This window comes from Ailuropoda melanoleuca, chromosome 3 (assembly GCF_002007445.2).
Source record: "Ailuropoda melanoleuca isolate Jingjing chromosome 3, ASM200744v2, whole genome shotgun sequence".
Lineage (NCBI taxonomy): Eukaryota > Metazoa > Chordata > Mammalia > Carnivora > Ursidae > Ailuropoda > Ailuropoda melanoleuca.
In genome coordinates, this window is record NC_048220.1 from 119072117 (window position 1) to 119098131 (window position 26015).

General features: G+C 43.4%; 1 long non-coding RNA gene across 1 annotated transcript in view; it reads left to right on the forward strand.

Annotated features, from left to right (window-relative positions):
* LOC117801598 overlaps positions 1–26015 on the forward strand; it is a 40924-nt gene that overhangs the window by 12589 nt on the left and 2320 nt on the right. The window lies entirely within an intron of this gene.

Here is a 26015-nt window from a genome sequence, read left to right on the forward strand (position 1 = left end):
TGGGTTTGCTACTAGCTCTGCTCCTACTGTCTACTCCACCTGCCTTCTCGCACTGTAGTGGCCGGAAAGCCAACCACCACACTTCCCAGACGACCCTGCCCTCAGGGCTCTGCATATGATTTAAGTCCTGCCATTATGTTGTGCTGGTACAATGTTTGGAAGGAAGAAATGAGGCAGAGGCCATGCTTTCGCTGCTTCTGTTTTTTCTTGTACAAAGTTTGGTCATGGAGGTATTTGAATTTTCTGCGGCAGCATTAGCAGAGGTTTGTGGGTGTAAAGAGGCAGTCTCAGAAAGCTCATTCTGCAAGTGAGGATTAAAGCATGTCCGGTTTGGTGTGGCACCAGCTTCCTGTCCATGAGGGCCACCCCACTGTGGTGGCTTCTAGACGTGACAGTCATATTCTTTAGGAGATGGCAGTTTCCTAATCTTGGGAGAACTAAGAGCTCCCTTGGTGATCCAGTTCTACCATGTAGTTTTGGGAGCCATTTCTGAAATGTCAACCTAAATCCTTGACTCTCCTATTGATTCACTGAGCTTTTTAATGCCCTATAATAATAATAATAATAATTTTTTCTTCATTCTTCAGCTTGCTAGAATGGTTTATGTTCTCTGGAACTGAACATTGTCCATGACTGTGATTGGTACCAGGAGGGTTATAGGCAACAAACTCTTAAAAAAATGGAAATTTGGCTTTGTTTTTTCTGACTTGATGAGGTTTGAAAGTAGCAATGATTATGATACCGTTAGAATATGGAATATTGGCAGTATGTGACATGGAGTGGTGAAATAGTGACTTAAAATATTGATCACTTGGATTGCAGTGCCCAGTGAAGGCAAAGATTTTGGTAGAGTGCCTGCTGACCATTGTGGTGAGAATAAGAAATACAAGGTCTGTGCAGTTGGGTGGCTGTTTTACCTACATTGGAGAATTTCAAGAAAGAAAATGATATGCTCAAGATCTTAAAGTTATTGGCATGAGGCATGATCAGAGGACCAAGGAGCTTCCATGACTAGCTGATTCTAGAAGAATAATTTATTTCATGTGGTTGCAGGGCTTATGCATTCTAATATCAAATACTATTTGATCCTATGGGTTGATGACTAAAAGAGAATCTAAACTCATAGAACCACTAGGTCTTTTATGTAAAACTTTGGGTATTGATTGGGAAAGAGTGGGGTCCTGAGAATTGGGACTATTTGGGTGTGTTCAGTTGAACCTACCAAGATCCCCAAAATTCCATTGAACCTCCATTGCTAGTAGAAGCATCTTGACTTTCCATGTCTGATGAGACTGGTCCAGCCTTGCTTAGAGGCTCTGTAATGATTTCCTTGCAAGGGGATGTCAGTTTTTTTCCTGCCCCTGTTTCCCACCACTCATTGTTCTGGACCTGTAAGTAATCAAACACCAGTATGTCCCCAGAAGGACAAGTGCAATGTCTAGCTTATGAGACAAATGTTTACATACCCAAGGAATTGCAAGACTTTGCTCATTTATATCAGCAAAACCCCAGGGAACAGGTGTGGGAATGGATTATGAGACTCTAGGCCAGAGAGAAAGAAACTTAGCTTTAAATCTGGCTTAATTTTTCAGTGTGGGTGCATTTCCCAAAGATTCTGGGTTCATTGTTCTAGTTGGTGCAACTGGTAATGGTTGTAATTCTTGGCCTGGCTGAATGACTGGAAATGGGACTCAGTGGTGGCCTACGTGGAAGGAAATTCAGGTGTCAGAAATCCATGGTATAATGTAGGGGGAGGAATCTGAACACTTAAGAGAAAGGAGTATTAAAGTAGGTATTTCATGTATGACCCAGTAACTCACTGAGGAGGCTCAGAGGATGCTCTTTTCACCAAGGCATTGAGAAACAAAATTATGAGAAATATATTCTTGAAAATATATTTTCAATATAATGGGACAGATTGATATCCTGTGCCTCCCGGTGTTTTCACTGAGGGCCCAATATCAGTTACATGATATTCCTGCCAAAAATGTGTAACCTGAATCTAATTATGAGGAAACACCGTCAGACTGTGGAAAGAGAGGCTTATAGACATCCACAAAACAGGTGAGTGTGCAAAACTTATTTTTTAGCAACTAGTGGAGTCCTCTCTAGGTCAGGGGTAAAGAGAGGATGATGCTGAGAGATACTGCTATTGAAATGGGCATTTTGATTGCAGTGGATCTGTTGAGATCCTGGAGTGGCAAAGGACAAGTAGCATCACTCAAATGGGAGATGCAAGGTCGAAGCAGCTTCTGGTAATAGAGCTGGGATAACTAATTGGGTAGTTGATTGATCATTAGTAGTTAACTGATCATGAGGTTTCCAGGAATGAATAGATGGCTGATCTATCAGGATCCCACTTGATCTACATAATAAAAAATGCTCCTTTTGAGAAATAGGCCTGGCTTGCTTTTCATGGAATACCAAGTGATCATGTGACCTGAGCTGTCCGCGGGCTTGGTGTTATCTGATTAATCAGGCTATAAGAATGGGTCATCTTCTTCATTCTTCAACACTTCATCATTAAGCAGTCTTGAAGGCACAAGTACACCGCCTGAGCAAAGAGCTCATGCTCCCAGGGTATCACCTGCTGTTGCATTGTCCTCTCCCTTAATCAATACCTATAGATTCTTGGGGTGGGCCCAATGAACTCATTAACTGGGGGGAGAGGGGGGAGTCAAGCCTGGCTTATGGATGTGTTCCACATGATGTGCTTGTGTCAGCTGGAAGTCAACGTCTATACCATTATAGCCCCACTCACTGGTGACTTTGAAGGACAGTAGGGAAAAAAAAAATCTCTCAGTGGGAAGAACTTGTCAATGTGACCTGAAAATAAAGATGCAGAGGTCCAGGCTGACACAGATACATTGGTTTCGGTTAATGGACACTGGAATGGCTGGATGGTTAGAGATTTGGAAGGAAAGGGACAGGAGGACTAGTGTCAAGGACTGAGGAAGAGGTATATGAGTGGAACTGTTAGGATGGTCACACCTATCTTCACGTTTGTTTTCAATAGGGCATGTTTTGAGGATTAGTTGCTAAAAAATAAGTTTTGCACACTCACCTGTTTTGTGGATGTCTATAAGCCTCTCTTTCCACAGTCTGACGGTGTTTCCTCATAATTAGATTCAGGTTACGCATTTTTGGCAGGAATATCATGTAACTGATATTGGGCCCTCAGTGAAAACACCGGGAGGCACAGGATATCAATCTGTCCCATTAAATTGAAATTTGAGGCTGTCCCCTCACCATTTGGGGACTGTATGCAGATGAACCAACAGGCAAAAGAGGGGTCATTATCAGGTCAGCTGAGCGATTGAGCCTGGTTAACAAGAGGAAATAAGATTGCCATTTTACGATGGGAGCAGGGAGAAGTATTTTTGGAATGGAAGGGATTCTCTGGGGCATTTCATAGTAGTGCCATGCCCAGCGGGAAAAGTTAAATTATTTATTTAATGTGTAATATATACCTTTAATGGAAGACTACAGAAATCAAGCATATTCAGGATCACCTAGTGTTCAGATTCATTAGGAATCTGGGTGACTCTACCAGCTAAACAACTTGGCCCAGCTGTGATGCTGACTGAGAGCAAAAGTAACTTACAATGGGCTGTGGAGGACAAGAGTTATAAGACTTGCCCCTGAAACTGGAACTGTCATAACCACCAATGATCTCTTCCTTGCTCTGATATATATACTTCATATAATTAGCCATTTCCCTTCCTCCCTTACCCTGACAATTTTATGTATGGTCTACCCATGGTGACTAATCTTATAAGTTTTTTATATACAATGAATATCCTGGTGGAATTGAAACTGAACTGCGGAAGGAATGAGTATCACCCAAAGACAGATGCAGAGACTCATGGAAGTTTGGGTGTCCTCTTTTGAGGGGAGGGGAGTACACTTTTTTAGTACAGGGATAGTCATGTTATTATCGTTTGGAGGTTTAAACATGGAGAGAATATCAGTACGGATGGTGACGAGCGAGAGGAGGAGTCTGTGGCATTTATGGTGGATTGGTGCTCAGTATCCACTCGGGCTTTCTTCTGTGAACTTTCATGATCTGCAGGAGTTAGAAAGTAAAACATTTATTTTACCCAGACTCTCCTGCAGCTAAGATTTTGGCAGTCATGTAGGCTGGGCCAATCAAACACACTTGCACAACATTTGGAAGGCAGAAGTGGAGTGGAGGCTATGCTCTGCCGTGCTTGTTTTTTTCTAAAAAGCCCAGTCACGGTGTTGGGGGGGATTTTTTTTTGCTTTTTTCCCGTGGCGGCTGTACCACAGGTACCAGTGTCTAGTGACTCAGTTGGTTTGAGGACTAAGAAGCAGAGTCTTGGGCCCTCCCTTCTGCTGGTATGTTTGCAGGCCTGCTGCAACTTTCTGATGTGGCAACCTCCTCGTTGTAGCTGCTCCCTGATCCCAGCCGAGGCAGAAACTCCTTTGGCGGCCCATTCCTGCATCATGGCTTTTTGTTCCTGAAAACTTGACTTGGAGGCTATTCCTTCAGCTTTCCCAATGATACAGGCCTTTACAGTAGCCTGTAATACGTATTTTTCCTGCTTAAACTAGCCACACTGGATTCCGTTCTTTGCAAGTAAAACCTGATCTCTATACATAGGGGTTTAGGAGGCCACTGTCCTGGGCCAATGGTCTACACGAGGAGCAAGCAAAGTTCAGGTGTGGCTTCTCTGCTACTGCTGGTTATGTGCCCTATTTATTCTGGAGAGAAATCTGTCAGGAGTTACATGTCAGTTTATGTCTTTTATTGCTCTTTCATCTACTTTTGATTCTAATAAGAAACTGTACAGCTTGAAGAGTATGAGACCAAAAACTGCCGAGATACAGAGGGGTTAAGGAAAACATGTGTCACAGCCTCTATGACAGTGGTTCTCAAACTCACCCGCACGTGAGACTCATCCGGGGAGTTCTAAAAGTTCCTGATTCCTGGGCTGTACCCAGATCAATGAAATCAGAATTTCTGGGTATGAGACTCAGGATTCAGCATTTTGGGAGCTCCCCAGGTGATTCCAATATGTTTTCAAGTTGAAGAACCAGTTAAGCCTGGGAAGAAAGAGGTGAATTTTCAGGTTATGTAGGAGTTGCAGCTGGGGAGAAATAAAATACTAGGAAAGTAGCAAATTCACTGTCTCACAGTCAGAAATCCAAAATCGGTCTCACTGGGCTAAAATCAAGGTGTCTGTAGGGCCGGGTTCCTTCCCAAAGGCACCAAGGGAGAATCTGTTTTCTTGCATTTTCCAGCTTCTAGATATTGTCTGCATTCCTTGGTTCTTGGCCTCCTTCCATCTTCAAAGCCAGCAAAGCCTGACTGAGACTTTCTCATGATGCCCTCTCCCTGGTTTTGACTGTCCTCCTCTTCCACTTTAACGGACCCTGTGATTCCATTGGGCGCACTAAAGTAATCCATGTTAGTCTTCCCCTCTCAAGGTCGATTAGCCACTTAATTCCACCTCCACTCTTAATTCCTCCTTGCTACGTAACCCAACATATTCACAGGTTCTGCAATGTTAGGATGCGGATATCTTTGGTGGGGGGCATTATTTGGCTTATCATAAGAAAATAAGGGACAAGGACACTGGAGAAGACACACCCTAGGGATTCCTTTCTCACACTCTTTGAATCAGAAGAGGCAATTGGAGGGTCTAAGTCACTCAAAAACTACCATACTATTAATTCAGATGTGATGGGAAGCCTGGTACACTGTATATTCATACATCTGTCAGAAGCAGGGTTAGCCAGAATGGATTGCTAAGAAATTAGATAGTAATTTGGGATTGTTTGGTTTTGTTACTTTTCACCCAGGTGCAAAATTATATTTCAATGATTTGAAACTTCTGTGCAATCACCTGGATGCCTGGCTATAGATAACAGGAAAATGCAAACATACAACCCTTCCAGGTTACTGATCTGTGGCCTTCTTGTTAGGAACCAGAAGGGGCCTACCACACACAGGTGTTCCTGCGAGCTAATTGTTTTTCTCTTTTTAAGCGCCATTTGACATTAACCATTCTAAAATGAAAATTATTCTTTTGGCAGATGTCCTCCAAAATTTATTGCTCTGTATCTAGTAACGGCTGCTGCAGACTAATTCATGTGGTTTCTCTAGGGGCACGTTGTACAGCTAATTCATCCAGGCAGGTTCACCGGGAAGCTTTTGCTCATGAGAGTATTTCTGAGAATTTTTTTTCTTCTTTTTGACCTTACTGAATGATTGGTAACACCTGCTTTAAGCAGAGTCCATGCCAAGAGCATCAGAGCCGTGATCCAGCGCATAGAATGCCACAACCTTAGTGTTCACTTGTTGCCGTGCTAGAGTAGACCCGGTCTCCTGAGGAAATTCCTGGCTTTGCCACAGGTATCCAGCAGATGCTGAGTTTTACCACTTATTCCTCCGATCTTAAAAGCAGGGAAGCACCCTTAACTAGCATCTTGGACTGCCTACACATTGGGTCTTTGGACACTAGTCATCTGTGTTTCCCTGGGCCCATACTAAAAGGGGACGGGGTGGAGTTAGGTTGCAATAATGGAAATCAAGTTGGGTATTTCTGGCTCACTGGCTACCCCCAGTCCAGACTCGCAGGATCTTGGGCCTCACCCTTCTGATGCTCTTGCCCCACAATCCACCTTATGATGCCAGTGGCTCCTGCCATTCCCTTCTTTTGAAGCCTGAGGCTGGCCTCATGGGCCCTGGCTCCTAGGTTGCTACTCTGGCTGCCTGGGAACCTCTCTCTAGCTAAAATTGAGGCATAATTCTAGGCTCTCTGTAAGCTGTCTTAGGCTTTCCTTGGTCTTAATTTTCTATTTTTGTTTATTTTGTCCCTGCTGCTGACTCCTTATTCTAATTTATATTATGTCATAATATGATTGTATGGGTTCTTGCTGACAAGCTCTTCAAAAAGTGCTGAGCACTATTACAGGACACAAATAAGTATACGAGAATACAAACTAGTGGCACTCATGTCCCTCTCCCCATTGAGAGACTGGTGATGAACATCAGCTGTGTATTTTATTCCTCTGCATCAAAAGAGCGGTGGGGATGATGCAAACATGACCCATTTCACTCGAGTGATCAAGGGAGGTCTTGGTTGCCTGGGTCAGGAGAGGGGAGCTTTACCCAACCAGGCAATTTTCCAGGTATTCCAGATAGGCAAATGGTCCGTGAAACTACCACACACCAGGACTTAATCTCAGGACTGAGTGGGTGGAAAACATGATCACCTGAGTCTTTCATTTATGTAAAAAAAAAAGAAAAGCTAAATATAGCTAACTGAATTTCCAATCTTGAAAAATGTTTTCTGGCATAAATTTAAAATATACCATTTTAGCTCAATTGGCAGCATCTAACAATCAGATTTTTTTTTTAAGTCACTTTGGATTGTGCATCTAGGGTAGAAGTTATGCTGAGGAAAACTTGTAGAACTTGTCAGTCCGATTCTTGGTCTCTCTTTTTCTCTCCTCTTTCTCCCCACCCCTGCACCTCTTACTGTGCCTTTCTCCTCAGTTTTCCTCCTCCCTTTGCCTAATACTGGATGGAGTTTCCCTATGGGCCCCACGGTTGTGCTAATAATAGTGGTAGCTGCTATTTATCAACTCTTTGCCACTTGCCAGGCGCTTTGCGAAGTACCCTGGATACATGACCTCAGTCGTTCCTCCCAGCAGCCCTCCATGGGGGTGGGCATATTTGTGTAATGAGCCCAGTCAGACGTGGTGCTTAATTCCTCCATTATGTCCTTTGTCAGCACTCCAAATAACAAAGCTATTGGTGTTCTTGACTTTTTCACGCTTGGCTCAAAATACATTGGTAAATATGATGCTGGTTACAGAAAGGAGCTAGCAGGTGGACTGTGAGGAATTGGAGTTATGCTTTATATATACTTTTAATCCTTTCCCTGAGCAGTAATCACCGGTGGTAAATGAAAGTCCTGGGAGCTGTTGTTCCATATTGAAATGTAACTACTTCCTTGCCTGCACTTGCTTTAATACTGGTAGGGATGCATGAGAGCCTACCACATAGGAAAGTGTTAAGTTTTGAATTAAACTTTCCTAGTAGGCTCAATATTAACCATCATTTTCAATACTTAACCATATGAGAAAAACAAAGTACCAAGTCTCTCTACTAGGTATTTCATAGGCAAGACGTTCTGGAACTTCTGACCTTTTGGGTTGGAGCCAATGAATCAGGCAAGCATCTGGTAGGTCCATCGAGGCTGGAGTTTTTGTTTTGTTTTTTTCCTGTTCCTGGCGTGTACATCATCTTCCTACCTTCCTCACTGTCCTAGCGAACCCACCTGTGTGCAGAGTTCTCCAGAGTTCTTTTGCTTCCCATGTAAAGACCTAAGGTTGCTTTCAAAGTCAGAATCTGGAGCTCTGGGGACTGGCACACATTCCCCAGTCAGGCAGCTGAGTTCTCACACGGGGGACAGAGCCAGCTAGTGGGGCGAGAGGACACCGAGGGAGCACAGTCTTGCATCAGACGCTGCAGGTCTTTCATCATATGGCTCTAACAATGAGGCTGGAACAACCACAGCTGAAACTGATGCAACACGACGGAAGGGGCCCGTAGCACTGGGAGTTAAGTTGCCCTTGCAAAGGGGAGTTGGGAAGGGAAGTTGAAAACTATATCTTGAGGCACTGACTTTAAATTACCCACTGCATATTACTGGAGACCATCCCGCATCTTTTAAGATGAGCTTCAAGGGAATACAGTTAAGTTCCCCAGAGGGTAGGTGATAGGGATGTTAGAGATTCATCAGAATATTAGCCTTTCTTAGTTTTGTTAACCTGAATAAGATCTGGACAACAGTTTGATTCTTGTTATTGTCATTAATTTGTGAATGAAAGCTTTAATGTTAAAAAAATCCATAACATACTGTAGTGGGCTGAATAAAAGCTCCCAAAGATCATTGGTCCTAGTAACTGGAACCTGTGACTGTTTCTTTATTTTGAAAGATTGTCTTCACAGGTGTGATTGAGTTAGGGATCTTGAGAAGGAGAGATAATCCTGCATTATCTAGTGGGCCCTGCATAATTATGGCATACTCCTTTTAAGAAGGAAATGGGGAGATTTGACATACACAAAGGAAGAAGAGAAAGCAATGTAACTATGAAGACAGAGATTGGAGGGATGTAGCCACAAGACAAGTAATGCTGGCGGCCACCAGAAACTGGAAGAGGCAAGGAACAGAATCTGCTCTTGAGCCTGAGGAGGGAGCACGGCCCTGCTGACATGTTGATTTTGACCCAGTGATACTGATTCCAGATTTCTTGCCTCCAGAACTGTGAGGGAATAAATTTTGTTGTTTTAAGCCACCAAGTTTGTGGTAATTTGTGACAACAGTCATAAAAACCTAATACACTTACCTGACTTGAACTTAGTGAGTCAGATTCTTCAGTCATAAATACAGATCTCCCTATTGAAAAATATGTCAGAACCAATATGGGCTTGTAGAGAAGGAGACACAAGAAATTGGCAGCCATACTTGCTTCTGGGAAGGGGAATGAACCAAGAGAATAGAGTCTAAAATAAGAGGCAGACTTACTGTTCCATTTTATATATTCTGGTTCTATTTCAGATTTTTTTCAAATGCACGTATTTCTTTTTTAAAAAAATAAACTTTTTATAGACACATAGATCAATGGAACAGGATAGAAAGCCCAGAAATAAACCCACAATTATATGGTCAATTAATCTTTGACGAAGGAGGCAAGAATATGCAACGGGAAAAAGACAGTCTCTTCAACAAATGGTGTTGGGAAAAAAAGGACCACTTTCTTACACCATATGCAAAGTAAACTCAAATTGGATTAAGGACCTAAAAGTGAGACCTGACACCATAAAATTCTAGAAGAGACCACAGGCAATAATTTTTTTGACATTGGCTGTAGCAATATTTTTCTAAATGTGTTTCCTGAGGCGAGGGAAACAAGAGCAAAACTTAACTATTGGGAGTACATTGAAATAAGAAGCTTCTGCACAGCAAAGGAAACTATCAACAAAATTGAAAGACAACCTACTGAATGGGAGAAGATATTTGCAAATGACTTATCCAATAAAGTGTTAGTATCCATAATAGATAAAGAACTTATACAACTCAACACCCAAAAAGACAAATAGTTCAACTAAAAAATGGGCAGGGGCAGGAACAGACATTTCTCTAAAGAAGACATCCAGATAACCAACAGACACTTGAAAAGATGCTCAACATCACCTATGATCAGGGAAATGCAAATCAAAACCACAATGAGATACCACCTCACACCTGTCAGAATGGCTAAAATCAATAACACAAGAAACAACAGGTGTTGGTGGGGATGTGGAGAAAGGGGGACCCTCTTGCACTGTGGTGGGAATGCAAACTGGTGCAGCCACTGTGGAAAACAGTACGGAGGTTCCTCAAAAAGTTAAAAATAGAGTTACCACGTGATCTAGCAATAATATGAAAACACTAATTCGTAAAGATACATGTACCCCTGTGTTTATTGCAGCATTATTTATAATAGCCAAATTACAGAAGCAGCCCAAGTGTCCATCAATAGATGAATGGATAAAGAATATGTGGTACATGTACACACAATGGAATATTACTCAGCTGTAAAAATGAGAAATCTTGCCATTTGCAGCAACATGGATGGACCTAGAGGGTATTATGCTAATTAAGTGAAATAAGTCAGAGAAAGACAAATACCATTAGATTTCACTCATATGTGAAATTTAAGAAACAAACAACCAAAAGGGAGATAAGAGACAAACCAAAGCCAGACTCTTAACTATAGAGAACAGATAGTTACCAGAGGGGAGGTGGGTGGGGGGATGGGTGAAAGAGGTGAAGGGGATGAAGAGTACACTTTTCATGATGAGCACTGAGTAGGGTTGAGAACTCTTGAATCACCATATTGTACACCTGAAACTAATATAACACTGTATGCTGTCTATACTGGAACTTTAAATAAATAAGTAAATAAATACATACATACATAAAGTATATAAAAAATTTTTTAATTTAGGAGACTTTTAGATTTACAGAAAAATTATAAATATAGTACAGAGAGTTTCCCCTATTATTAGCATCTTATATTATTAGTATGGCACATTTTTCACAATTTGTCACAATAAACCAATATTGATACATTGTTTACATACTTTATTTGAATTTCCTTAGTTTTCACCTAATGTCATTTTTCTGTTCCAAGATCCCGTCCAGTATCTCACATTACATTTAGTTGTCCTGTCCCCTTAGGCTCCTCTTGGCTGTGATCTCAGACTTTCCTTGTTTTTGATGACCTTGACAGTTGTGGGAAGTACTAGTCAGTACTGGCTACTAGTCAGTATAATATCTCTTAATTGGGATTTGAATGATGTTTTTCTCATGATTAGACTGGGGCATGTTTTCCTTTTTCAGTTATAAACTAGAGAATAAAAAAGGGAATATATTATTAATACAATAAAAATACTTCAGTAGATTATTGTGAGGATGAAAAGAGTATATATGTGTGTGCATATATACAAATATTGCTTAGGACATTATTTAGCACTTACTATACACTGCATAGGTATTATCTATTACTAGTACTGCTATTATGAGGTTAAAAGGTTAAAAGCATACACTAAAACAAATGCTTGGATAAAAAGTTGTTATGTAGGACAATGTGCTAGACTCAGAAAGATCTATGTTACAGTCTCAGCCCTATCACTTGCTAGTTCTGTGATCTAGGACAAATAACCTCTTTGAACCGCAGTTTTGAAATCTGTAAAATGGGGATAATACATGCTTAATAGAGGGTTGTAAGTATTCCAAAGAAAAATGTGTAAAACTTAATGCAGCTACAATAAATTTTGTATTGTTTTTAAGTTTAATATTGGAAGATAAACTAAATACAATGGATTGTGACTAATTTGCTTGTTTTTTTTAAGATTTATTTATTTGAGAGAGAGAGAGTAAGTGGGGGGAAGGGAAGAGGGAGAGAAGAGGAGAGGGAGAGAGAGAATCTTCAAGCCAGCTCCCCACTGAGCACAGAGCCTGATGTGGGGCTTGATCCCAGAACCCTGAGATTATGAGCTGAGCTGAAATCAAGAGTCAGGGGCTTAACAGACTGAGCTACCCAGGCACCCCCAGGCAACCTGTGACTAATTTGCTTGTAATATAGGTAATGTACAAATAAAGCAGCCAAGTTATTGCTTTTTTTTTTCTTGAGAGAGAGAGACAGAGCGCATGAGCAGGGGGGAGGGGCAGAGGGAGAGAGAGGATCTTGAGGGGGCTGGCTCCAAGCTCAGTGAAGAGCGCCATGCGGGGCTCCATCTCATGACCCTGAGATCAGGACCTGAGCGGAAATCAAGTCAGACACTTAACCGAACCGACTGAGCCACCCAGGAGCCCCAGCCAAGTTATTGCTTTAAGTTAGCTGTATTTATAAACATCTCGGCCTTTCTAATTGTGATTTATCTGTCAAATTCTTGTCTGCTAGAGGTGAAATTCTGTGCAACACAAAGTTACATAAGACACAGTGTGCTTGCTTACAGTATAACAGGGGCAGGAATGAAATGGCCCATGAGTGCAGAAGAAGGGGTATTTCTGGCAGTTGGGGTGGCTTTGTCAGAAATACAGGTGGCGAGAATCTTTATACTTTATATTTTCTTGATTATCAACATTTGGATATATACTGCAGAAAATTTGAAAAAGTATAGACAAGTAGAAAGAAAATATTCAAACAATTCTATTTAGGCATAGTTCCTTCCAGTTTTTTTTTTTTCTTAAAGATTTTATTCATTCATTCATGAGAGTTAGAGGCAGAGGGAGAAGCAGGCTCCCTGAAGAGCAGGGAGCCTGATGCAGGACTTAATCCGAGGACCTTGGGATCATGACCTGAGCAGAAGGCAGACATTTAACTGCCTGAGCCCCCCAGGCACCCTCTTCCAGTGTTTTTAACCATGAATTTTTTAAAGAATTGCTAAGATCATATTATATACAATTATATACATATTTAAATAATATACATATTATATTATTTACATATAATATACATATTATATACAATTTGGGATCCAGTTTTTTTCCCCCTAGTGTAACATAAACATTCTTTTGTGACATTCGAATGGCTTCTTAAAGCATCATTTAAAATAGTTGCATAATGTTTCTGTGTGCAAACAGGAAACAGGTTTGACTGTTGTGAAAGAGACACAAAATAAGAGTGGTTTAAACAAGATCGAAATTTGTTTCTCTGTTGTGGCCTCTGAGCCAGTGTTCAGAGGCTCAGGCTCCTTTATTGTAGTGTTTTGCCATCCCCAGGTGTGGCCCCCATCTGCAGGATCCAAGACGTCTCACCACCACGTTTATGTGAAAATGAGAAAGAAGGGAAAGAAGATAGGCAAGACATACCCCTAACCTTTAAGGATGAAACCTAGAACCTATGCTTATCACTTCTGCTCGCATCCCATTGACCAGACCAGTCATGTGCCTCTAACTGGCCACAAGGAAGAATGGGAAATGCGTTTATTCTAGGTGACTATCTGTCCAGCTAAAACCAGTGTTTCTACTTCTTTCATTTCTCCTTCTTTAGAAGGAGAAGACAGATATTGAGGGTCAACTAGCAGTTTCTGCCGGACGTTGTGTGGCCACATACTGCTTCTAGAAACCACATGCTGTTGCTAGAGACTTCTGATATTTCCATTTTCTTTTGCTTTAATGATAAATCTTCAACATTTTTGTGCTTACCAAGGGTCAAGTGTTTCACATATTAGTTCATTTAAACCTCACAATAATCTTATGGATAAATATTATTTTCCTATTTTAAAATGTGGAACGCAAAGTTAAGGCATTTGCTCAAGGTTATATTATTGGTAAGTCCATATTCTATAAACACCACTGTAGGCTCCTCATCTTTGACCATGTACTGATGATTTCCTCAAAGAAGACTTCTAGAAGAGGAATTACTGAGTCAATGGCTATGGACATTTTGAAGGGTTTTGATATATTTTTCCCAATTACTTTACAGAAAATTTGTACCAATTGGTCATAACCTCCTATGAAAAGGAAAGATATCCCCCCACTGGTCCAAAACAAATCTTGCCAACTGGGCACGGACATCATCATCCCACTGTCTCCCTTGAACTGCCCCCTTGATCGACTCTTCTCACACTAGGGCTTGGTTTTCCCCTGTTTAATCCACCACTGTATCCCCCTAGCTCAGAGTAGATCCCCAGTAAGTATTTGTTGGATGAATGAATATATCTACTGGCCCCTTCTTAATGATAACATTATGAAATCTTTGATCCAGAAGGAGTTCGGCAACCCAAAACACAGTACAGGCATACAGTAGAAATAGCTTCAAGAAAAAAACACAGGTAACAATGATAAACATCTTTCCAAACATAGTGGTGGGAGTCTAATAAAAAATGATGTTGGGAATCTACACCTCTACTAGCCTGGCTCCATATCAGCTTGTGTTCGTTAGCAAATCCGTGTTCACATTTCTCTCCAAGCCCTGTTATCTCCCTTTGGGGGTCCTCTCCTACCCTGTGGTCTCCTTTTTCTTCCACCCTTCAGCCACTAAAATATTCTCATCTTTAATTTCCATTAATAACTCCCCGAGTGCCCCCATTGCTTTCTCATGATATGTTCCTTTTGGCACTCTAACTTGTATTTAAGTGGTTTCGTGATGCATATTTGTTTCTTTGGTCTTACTTTGAATTTCCTGAGGACAGGAAGTACATCTCATTTATTTACCTTTGTTTCTCTCAGGTTTGGTGCTCATGGAGTAGGCCTTCAGCAATTATTTCTTGACTTGAATTCCCCTCCGGTTGCTCATGGAAGTCCATGGCAATCCCTCCTCTCTAGCTGTCTTCCTTTCGCACCACCTCTCCCACTCCCCACCCTTCACTATCAACCTACAGTGTCCTGAGCTCAGCCATAACTCAGTGAATAAGACTTTCTGCCCTGCTGGCCATTCCTATATCTGTGCTCTCCAACATGGTAGCCGCTAGCCACCTGGGGCTATTGAATACTCAGCATGTGGACAGTGTAACTGAAGAACTGAATTTTCAGTTTCATTTAATTTTAAGTAAAATTGGCTAATTAATTTATATAATTGACTTAAATAATTTAGTTAAATTAATTTAAATTAAAGTAGCCTCTACCATACTGGATAGCACAGTTCTCTAAACATGGAACCAACTCCTCAACCAGAAGCTCAGACTGGAGAACAGGCTTTTGCAAGAATTCTGCAGAAGTGCATTCTTGAGTCCAGAAATGAGGCCTGATGGAAAGCTGTACAATTCATTTCTAGGCAGGTCATTGCTCACGGTTGTTCTTAGGTTGTCTTGAGCAAGTCATCATGCAATCGATCCATGGACTATAAGTGTAGACACCGCCTGTTGTGTATAGGGGGGCAGCTCCATTGAAAGAGTATTCGTCTATAGGATAAAATGGGGGAGACGTCTAAGTGGCCCATTATTGAATTGCCCTAAAATCTCTTCAAAGGCATTGAGACACTAACTGGAAAAAATTCTTTCTTTTTTCCTGCTTTTCATTTCTGTCAAATTTAATTTTTTTGTTTTCTTTTCCTGGAACTCAAGTAGCTGTCAAGCATGTATCGCTGGGAGCCAAATTTGCCATTTTATCTTCGTCAGTTGAAGAACTTTGATTTTTCTTTCTAGGGGTAATGCATTTCCACTTAGAAGACAGCTAAGTGAAAATGCACTCCTGAAACAAGATTTGTTCTGCCGGCTTCTTTCAATTTGTCGAAAGGACAAAAATCTCACCAGCCTCCCTCTGTAATAATGCCTTGAAATTACTTAGCATCATCTTCCACCTACTTTTCTTATCTCCATTATCTGATATGTGTGGCAAGGAAGAAGAAAACGAACACTTTTCGAATTTAATGTTCTGTGTATCCGTGTTTTGCCAGAGCTAATTGTTTTGAACAAGGTGTCTTATCACTGATTAAAATGATCAGAGCTTTAGAGTATAAAAGAAACAGTAGTCGAGTTTCACAAGTCTTTCTCATAATAGAATCCCATGCTTAACTCTTTCATGTGCTGACACCGATTTCTAAGACACAAGTCCTGAGTTAAGCCATGATTATCCTTCAAAATATAAAGATGAAAGGCACATTCATTAATGAAATTTTTTGAGGTTCCTCCGTGTGCTATCCAGTTAGAAAGAGAGGCTTTTTTTTTTTTTTTTCAAAATCCTCATTTACAGAGAAGGAAACTGAGACCACCAATCACTTAAGGATTTTTGCTTTTTCGATGCAACCAGGGATGAGCAGTGTTGAATATTCAACATAACTTTTGAGTCTCCTACATCCCAGCACCATCTTCAAAGCACAGAAGGCATTCCTCTTGAGGCTAGCCATTTGCTCCCAACACAGACCTGATGTCTACTGCTTGTATATTTGATGTTAACAATGGGTAATGTAACAGCAGAAAGAGATTTTTATTGTCTTCACAAGGTAGGCCCAGTAGAAAAAGAAGGATAGGATGACCTCATTCTTGCCCTATCGCCAACATTTTCTTTTCTCTGGGTTCTTCCTCCTTGCCTCACCCTTCATCCCTATCATGGGCAGGCTCATCATGATAATGCTATTCCTGGGTAGCTCCAGTTCATTGTCACCCAAGAGGGTCCCCTGGAGGTCCTACTGTGTCCCAGGCCCTTTTCAGAGCTGATCTTCAATCCTCATGTCAACCCTGAGAGCAGGTGGTGTTTCCATTTCACGCACAAAGAAACTGAAGCTCAGTGAGGTGCAGTGAGTTGTCTGTGATCCAGCTGATAAAAGGTGACAAAGGCTAGCTCAGAAGTCCTGTCATTTTTTTTTTTTTAAAGATTTTATTTATTTATTCGACAGAGATAGAGACAGCCAGTGTGAGAGGGAACACAAACAGGGGGAGTGGGAGAAGAAGAAGCAGGCTTATAGCAGAAGAGCCTGATGTGGGGCTCGATCCCGCAACGCCGGGATCACGCCCTGAGCCAAAGGCAGACGCCCAACCGCTGTGCCACCCAGGCGCCCCAGAAGTCCTGTCCTTTGATCCCAAAGCACCATACCATCCTGTTTTACTGTAGAGAATAAAGGTTTGTTTCATGGACGTGGAGCCTGGATCTCGTGGAGCTTCCAAGTACCATTCTGTTAGAGAAGAGGAGCCTTCAGCTGGAAAACCCCTCATGGGAAGAAACCTGGTCTAGGTGTCTATGGCAGGCTGAGTCATGGTCACCCAAGGAGGTCCATGTCCAATCCCTGGACCCTATGAACATGTCACCTAACGTGGTAAAAGGAACTTTGTTAACGATCTTGCGATGAGAAAATCATGCTGGATTGTCTGGGTAGAGCCAATGTAATCACAAGTGTCCTTGCGAGAGGGAGGCAAGATTAGAGTGAGCAGCAGGAGATATGCCAATGGAAGTAAGAGGCTGGAGGGGGGTCAGGGAGGGGCCACCAGCCAGGGAATGCAGATGGCATCTAGAAACTGAAAAAGGCAAGAATATAGATTCTGTCCAGCACCCCCCAGAAGGAATGCAGCCCAGTTAACATCTTGATTTTACGCTTCTCATCTCTAGAACTGTAAGAGAACAAATTTGTATTGTTTTAAGCCATTAAGTTTATGGTAAGTTGTTGCAGGAGTGAAAGGAAAATAACACAGCTTACTAACAAAGAGAAAACAGCCACCCAAGGTTTGGGTTGGCCAACTGCTGTCTCCTCTCATTGGAGCCATTGATTCCTCCCCACCCGTCCTTTTTTTCTGCATAACACCCCGGTGGGGGGACCTTTTATAACAAAAGTATCATGAAGTTCTCACTTTTTAAAAAAGTCATTGAATTGTTCTTGTGTTGTATATGTTTGTTTATATTATATATATTGTATATACACACGTGTAATATATGTACAAATATATACACACTGAATCAACTGCACTGCTGAAAGACCCAGAAGGTAGTACAAATTAAGAGTTTGGTTTCTGTGATTTCATGAAGGAAAATAGGATCTTCACAATATCATGTACCTTACAAAACGAACACAGCGCCAGATTGGGAGGAGCTTACAGTGATAGGGAACTGACAAGCAAGGGTGTTAGAGAATATCAAAATTCCATAAACATTGTGAGTGCCTGATTCAGGGAAATTATATTCCATCTAGAGTAAAACCACCTTTCAGCTACACTGGTTCTTGACCCAGGGAAGGTTCTTCTCAAGGGACATTTAAAAATGTGTGAGGGCATTCTTGGTTGCCACAGCAACGGGGATGGGAGATGAGGAAGGGTGGTGGAGATGCTCGAGGGGTGGGGGAATGACCAACAGTTAATGTCAGGAACCCAGGATGCCCGATGCCTGTAGTTCTCAGGACCCCAATGAACTGTCTCACCGAAAATGACAATGACATGTCTATGGAGAGACACTGAAAGAGGAAGAGGATAGTATCAAACAGGTGCTAACCCTGGCCATGTGGAATGCATCAAGTTAAAGATGATGCCATTGAACTGAGAACTTGTTTAGTCTCAGTTCTGCTGTCACCCTGCTTTCAGACACTGGACAGGAAACACACTGAGAGTCACCTGGGCTTTCTCTATCTCTCCTGTGGTTGCCCTACTGTGCAGTCACAAAGGCTGGACCAGACTCCGTTACCCACTTGGCCTTGATCACTACCACCATCATCACATCAACCACCTGGTGAGGGAGTATCTTCTGCAGGCAGAGACTGCTCTGCCTTTGAAATCACAAGCAGTTTGGGAGGCTGGAACTACATGAAAGTCAAAAGGAGAAGTGTGGTTAAGACAGAAGACTCTAGAATTGCATCATCTTATTGGAATTCCAACTTCACCGTTGGTTAGTTTTGTGACTTCAGGCAAGTGATTTGACCTAGTTTTCTCATCTGTAGAATGGGGGTAATGATAATAATTATCTGCAGAGTTTTAATAAAGATTAGATGAGACCATCTATGTAAAGAGCTAAGCACATAATAAGCAGTCACTGTGTATTAGCTATTATTATTAGGGAAGCGAAGAGCCAAATTTAGCTGAAAGGTTAAGAGTATGCTTGCTAGACCCACACTGTTGAATTAAAAACATTAGTTCCAGGGGGCGCCTGGGTGGCTCAGTTGGTTAAGCGTCTGACTTTTGATTTCTGCTCAGGTCATGATCTCATGGTCATGAGGTTGAGCCCTGTATTGGGCTCAGCAGGGAGTCTGCTTGAGGGTTCTTTCTTCTTCTCCCTCTGCCCCTCCCCCCTCTCCAAACAGGCAAGCAAGCAGACAAACGTGTTGGTCCCACAGCTTGTGGCCTTGGGAAACCTATTTAAACTCACCACGCCTCATTTTTCTCATCAGTAGAATGGGGGGGGGGATAATAGTCTCCATTTCAGGGGGCTGACAAGACTTGATTTTAACCATGTAAATCTCTTAGAACAATGCCTGGCACAAGGTAAGCCTTCCATAAACCTTTGCTATTCTTTTAATGGAGTAAGGCAGGCAAGCAATGATAGGAAGGAAATAGGAATCTAGATTTTATAGGACAATTAATGAGTGCCTTATATAAAATGATGAAAGGGGCAAGAGAACCAATTTTTTTGAGTGCTTAATAAGTACCTGGAATTTAACATCAAAGGAGTTGTTTTGAGCATTGAATTAAAAAAGACACCCCCATGCCCACTGTGGGGGGTTGTTTTCTTATCCCAATTTTGCCGCTGAGGTTTACCCAGGATCTCGTGATGGGCGTGATGGGTGATGGACCCTTGGTTACGTTTGCCTCTAAGCCCTTCTTGTTTCCCCCTCCCTGCTGTGTCCAGCTACAAGAAGGGAAGTGATGCTTGTGGTGGGGGAGAGGGGAGCAGAACGTGAGGAATTAATTCAGCTGCAGTTAAGATTGTTAGGTTAATGCTTTCAAGTTCAAGGTATTGCAGTGCCGGCCTCCTGACGACCACCAGATGTCAGTGCTAACAAGGAATTTCTCCCCTTCATCCTGTGTCCAGAGCTAAGTACCAGAGTAGACTTAATTTATCATTTGGCAAGAAGAATCAAGCCTGGCCCGCGGGGAGCATCGCTGCAGAGCACAGAGATAGACAGTGATTGCATGCCATCAAAGGAGAGCAGAGGATTAAAGAGAAGGAGGGCAGGGATGTGGACAAATCCTCTGAGCCTGGGGAACAGAGCCCCAGACTCCTGTGGATTCCTGTCTGGATGGGAAGGAGCAGAGAACGATGCTTCTGGCTCAGACAACGGGCTTGTGTTACAATCCGATCCTGTTTGGCCTGACTCAATTCCGGCTATAGGGCATTTTCCCAGACTCATGAAACTTTAGAGCGGGAAAGGACTTGAGATTATTTGCTGCCATCCTGTGGCAGGATCATTCTCTCTCTCTCTCTCTCCAGATAAAGCCAGCCTACACACACTGTGTGAAACAAACGTAATAATAACTAATAATAACTTCAATACTAACAGTAGCCAAAGGTGATAGTAAAAATACTTCACAATTGCCAAACCATGGGTGCTGACTAATCAGAAGTGACAGAGCAGGGGTGCCTGGGTAGCGCAGTCGTTAAGCGCCTGCCTTCGGCTCAGGGTGTGATCCCGGCGTTCCAGAATCGAGTCCCACATCGGACTCCTCCACTAGGAGCCTGCTTCTTCCTCTCCCACTTCCCTGCTGTGTTCCCTCTCTCACTGGCTGTCTGTCACATAAATAAAATCTTTAAAAAAAAAAAAAAGAAGTGACAGAGCAGTGAACAGCGGGTCTGGCTGTCCCAGTGCCTACAGAGTTTCAGCCCCAGAAATTGCTACAGCGTATTGAGCACATGTATGTGCCGGGCGTCACGGGCATCAGCTAAGTATTACCTAATTAAATACCCATAAAACTCTGCGATGCCAATGATACTTCACCAGAGGAGGAGACCTTAAGTTTAGAGAAGTGGTATTACTGTCCCAAGGAAACACGATACAGAAGTGAAGGAGTGTGGTTTGAACTGGCAGCGCCTGATGGCAAAGCTGGTGCTCAGGCTTAGCCATTCTGGGGTGGCTCGCTGTCTCTTAAGCGCATAGCTGCGACAAGGACAAGGCAGGAGCAAGGGGGCATCTGCTTGCAGTCTGAGAGTTTGAGACAGGTGGGTGGGTCAGTCTTTTCTGTTCTGCTTGGAAGGACCCCTTGATTTCTTCCAGCAAGGGCCTCTGAGAGATGGTGTGGCCATCCTGGTCTCTGATTTACCTTAGGGCAGGAAATACCTAGTAAATGGTGACCTCTTTCCTATGTCGGGGTTTGCCTTGATTTTTTTTTTTTTTCTGGGTAGGGGGAGTAGATTTGAAAAACATTTCCATTATTTTTACTTCAAGTCCTCTGTCCACTTCAAGAGGGTTCTTGCCTTAGGGAAATGTTTGGACTCTATCCAGGCTGACCCCCCTAGGGCTAGAGGCCACGAGGTGGGTTCCATGATGGTGTCTGAGCTCTAGAACTCCTCAGCTTTTTCCCCAAGCATGTTTCCTTAGTTTTTCTCCCATGGGGCCTCACAGGGCCTCTAAAGTACAGAGAAGAGGTCCAGAGTGACCTGGGGCAGGTCACAACCTCATGAGAGACACAAACAGAGGAAATAGAGACGAAAATGGAAGAAAAACCTAGGCCAGACATTAAGACACAAAATAGTTGTAATTTCATAAATGAATAAACCTCAGAGAGAGAAATAAGGATTTCTTAAGTAGAAGTAAAAAAATTAGTCTCTGAAGAGAGACTGGAAAAAAAATCCATCAAATGATAAAGAACCCCAATGATGATTTCCCTACCCCCGGGCTTCATTTTTCTGTAGTAACAACAACAACAACAACAACAAAGAGTATGATTACTACTTAATATTTTGATGGGAAAAATTGACATGATTTTCTCTTTTGCTTTTCTAAATAGGTTTCTGTGAACCCAGCCAAGGCTCCTCATCTGCCTCAAGAAATTAGGGAAATTACTGCAGAAAGAAATTGATAGTATTCAGGTTCTGATTTTCAAAATAGGGTCTTATTTCAAGGCCAGAGAGTTGAGAACAGGCATTGTGAAGACAGATTTTCTAAATTCCCTCATCTCCTTCCTTAGCTTATCAAGACCCAGGCCAGTGAACAAGACCGTAGGGTTTTCATTTGGGAGGTTCATGTAGGAAGAGAAGTGGATGGCAGAAAACCCACCTCTTCCATCCATAGGGTGGCTGGAAAAAGGAGGGAGGCCCCAAGAGCAGGTGTTCCCCAAGCTGAGGAGCACAGCGTGGGCAGAGCGCTCCGACCCCTCTCCTGCCTGCTCCCCTTCACTCTGCACCAGCAGACCGTGTGGTTTGCATACCTGAGGCCTCTCTCAGTTCCCGTGTGGTGTGGATGTCAGGCTGAGAGCCAGCAGGTCTGTCAGGGACCCTGGAGTGAGTTCCAGAGTTGGGTGAAGAAAGTGGAGGGGAGGAGAGGGAATGGGAAGTCCAGAGGACTGCCCCGAAAGATGCTGAGCATTGAAACAGAAGGTAGCCAAGTTACCTAAAGGAGACTCTTTAAATGGGGAAGTGCTAGGATTGTTCATCCTAAAGGGCAAAGAGAAGTTAGAGATAAAATAAAGGATCTCCGGTCTCTCAAACCCGCAGTGGCATCCCATCACACCTAGAGTACAATCTACGGTCCTCACAGAGGGCTGCAAGACCCTTCCAGAGGGCTCTCCCTCAGCCCCTCTCTGACCCTGCCCTTTGGTCCAGCCTTCCCAGCCTCCTGGCTGTTCCTACCACAGCTTGCACCACACACTGGAGGTCTTCGGAGGTCCCCGGGCTTGACCTCTCACTCCATTCAGGTCTTTCCTAAAACAGAGCCTCCTTGGGAAGCCTTCCCTGACCACCCCATTTCAATAGTGCTCTGATCCCTCTCCAGGCTCTTTGCAGCTTTTCTATTCTTCCTAACAGTGATTACAACTTGATGCACTGTCTTAGTGACCTTGGGCTGCCCTAACAAAATACCACAGACTGAGTGACTTAAACAACAGAGATCTTTCTTATCACAGTTCTGGAGTCTAGAAGTCCAAGCTTCGGGTGCCCATATGGTTGGGTTCTCGTGAGGGCTCTCTTCCTGGCTTGCAGATGGCAGCCTTCTCCCTGTGGCACCATGGAGCCTTTCCTCGGGGTGTGCACACAGAGAGAGAGAGGGCCACCAATCCTGTCGAATTAAGTACCTATTCTTATCACCTCATTTAACCTTAATTACCTCCTAAAAGCCCTCTCTCCAAATACAGTCACAGTGGAGTTAGGGTTTCCACACATGACTTTTGGAGGGTACGTTATCTAGTCCATTATAGTGCGTGTTTATTGGAATGTAACTGTATGAACAGAGGGACTTTATCTGTACATCCCTATGTCTATATTACCCATCACTATGCTGGCATTCTATTAAATATATGTTAAATAGAGGAAAGAACTTCATTTTCTCCGGATATTTTAGTGGTAGTGCGAACAAATTTATGACCCCATTATAATAACATCCCAAACTAGCACCATTTATCGAGCATGTATATACGTCAGGAACTTTATTTATTTACTTAAGATTTTATTTATTTGAGAGAGAGAGAGCACAGCAGGGGGAGTGGCAGAGGGAGAAGCAGGCTCCCGGCTGAGCAGGGAGGCCAATGAGGGGCTCAATCCCAGGACCCGGGGATCATGACCTGAGTCTAAGGCAGATGCTTAACCGACTGAGCCATACAGTTGACCCAATGGCAGTGACTTCACCTTTGTTTTTTATCTAGCATTTAATAATCCTAGAAAATAGGAATGATTATTGAGCAAATCAAGCACGGAAAGGTTAAATGACTTGCACAAGGTCACATAGCTCATAAGCAAAGCCAGGATTAGGATAGCCTGTCAACGCTGAAGTCTGTTTCTTTCTGGACTCTAGACCAGTGGTTCTCAACCTTTGGTGCTCATCAGAACCACCTGGAGGGCTTGTTACAACAGATGGCAGGCTCGACCCTCTGAGGTTCTAATTAGGTAGGTCTAGGTGGGTCTAGCATCCCAGGGGATGCTGATACTTCTGGTGTGGGGACCACACTTGGAACATCACTCTGGAAACACAGAGTGCTTCAAGTTCCTTTTTGCTTCAGACTTCTGAACTATTTTCTGTCTCTATGGCCCTTGCTTGAGTCAATCAGTGATGGGTTTCAGGTCCATGCTGTTTCCATGTGGTCTGGTCGGGAGTGGCCACGAGGAGCCCAGAGAAAGACCTTTGCCACAGGGTGGCAGCAGCACCCCAGGTACAGTGTTTGTTCTGGCCAGGGACAGCTCATTAGCACTGCCATCCCCTGGGTTCCCACAGAGCAAGGGCCTGACCGCCTCTCCATCTCCCCTTGGCAGGGAGGCGGAGGCGGGAAGAAGGCCTGGCAGAAGGGGAGGCACTGGCACACAGAGGGGCAGTGTTGTTCTCTGGGGGACTCAGGAGGAAGCTGGGTGGTCTCCTCAGAGTGTCGAATTGTGCCCTTCACAAAACCACCATGCAGTGTGGTGCTGCTGCGAGAGCCAGGCCTAACAAAAGCCCGCAGAGGAGACTGGCAGGCCTGCGGGTCCGCCCCGGCGCAGAGGCCCAGGCCCCTCCGTGAGGAGGCCTGCGGGTTTCTCCTGGTGCCAGTTTCCAGGGGTGACGGGCCTCGCACCCCCCCCCCCAAGATGTAGGTCTGCGGCCTCCTGGCCTCTTGGCCTCCTCAGGGAGTTCCGTCCTGCTCACAGTGGGCCCAGATGGGGCCAGAAAACACTCTCTCCTTTTCCAGTGTCACCCCCACCCTCTTCCTCCTTCACTGAGCCAGTTTTGTCTAAACGTCTTAAGAATCTCTAAGTGCCAGACACAGCGCTGGCGGTGTTCTATTATCATCTGTTTAATTCTCGTTACATCCTCATGAAGGTGGTATTATATTCATTTATGATGAGGAAGCTGAAGTTTAATCTACCATTTGTCAAGCGTAGTTGACCACAGAACCCCAATATGACAGCTCTGCCAATATAGGGAAGCTTGATGGGAACATCGCTTTGAAGGTTGCGGGATTCATCTAGCCCCCGTCATATACAGCCGAGGGCACTGGAAGATCAGGTCAAGGTCCCACAGCTGGTTGAAAGCAAGTGAGAGACTAAAACTCCTTTCTCTTGTCTAAGTCTGCTCTCCACTCCCCCAGTCGGGTGAAGCTGTTCTAGAATTACCATTACCGCGAAGTCAACAGATTATGTTCCAGGGTTAGTGGGGATGATCCAGGGCCCCTGTGAAAGCGCTCAGGGGCTCAGGTATAGCAAGTGCGGATTCAGCCCAATGCCGCGTACGAGTTTGGATGCAACCACCGCTCTGAGGCGCAAGGCTTCTAGGTTTTAGGCCGCATGAAGCTATTTTGAGTCTAGTCGTGTTACTTTTCTAACTCACATGTGGGCTTTCTCGAGTTTGTTTTCTACTTCTTTGGCTAATAGCTTACCATCAACTTAAATCACACAATGCTTCACAGAGGCCCCACAGTGCCAAGGCAGTGGAATTTGGTGACACTTTTCAGACTGGCGTTTGCTGACAGAATCTGTGAGTGCTGAGTTCCCCCCAGGGCAGAGCCATCATCAGTTCCTTTCATGGCTTAGCTGATCCCTGGATGGTCTTTATTTTCTCCTGCCTTGTCTGCCGGCTCCTGGCTGGCTGCCTTCAGGCCTTTTATGATCCCCTGAACCTCCAGAGTTGAAAAAGAAATTCACAAGTTGTCATCTGACACCAGCTTCCAGGAGACTCAGTGCTATCTTTAACATGCGCATATGTGATGATTGGGAAAGAGTTTATGGTTTTTAGGGGCATGCTTTGTCCTTTTGCAGGATCTGTGGGGCCAAGCTTTTCATAGGCTTCAGCCTGTGGTTTAAAGAAGGGGCTTTTGTGGGAATGATGCCCATCCTTGGAGGCTGGAGTTGCCTGAAGCAGCTTTGAAAAACGCTTCATTTCCAACTTTACAATGACTGGAAAGTGGTGGTCTTTGAATAACTCAATATGAAAAAAATATGGGCACTTTCCTAAAAGGG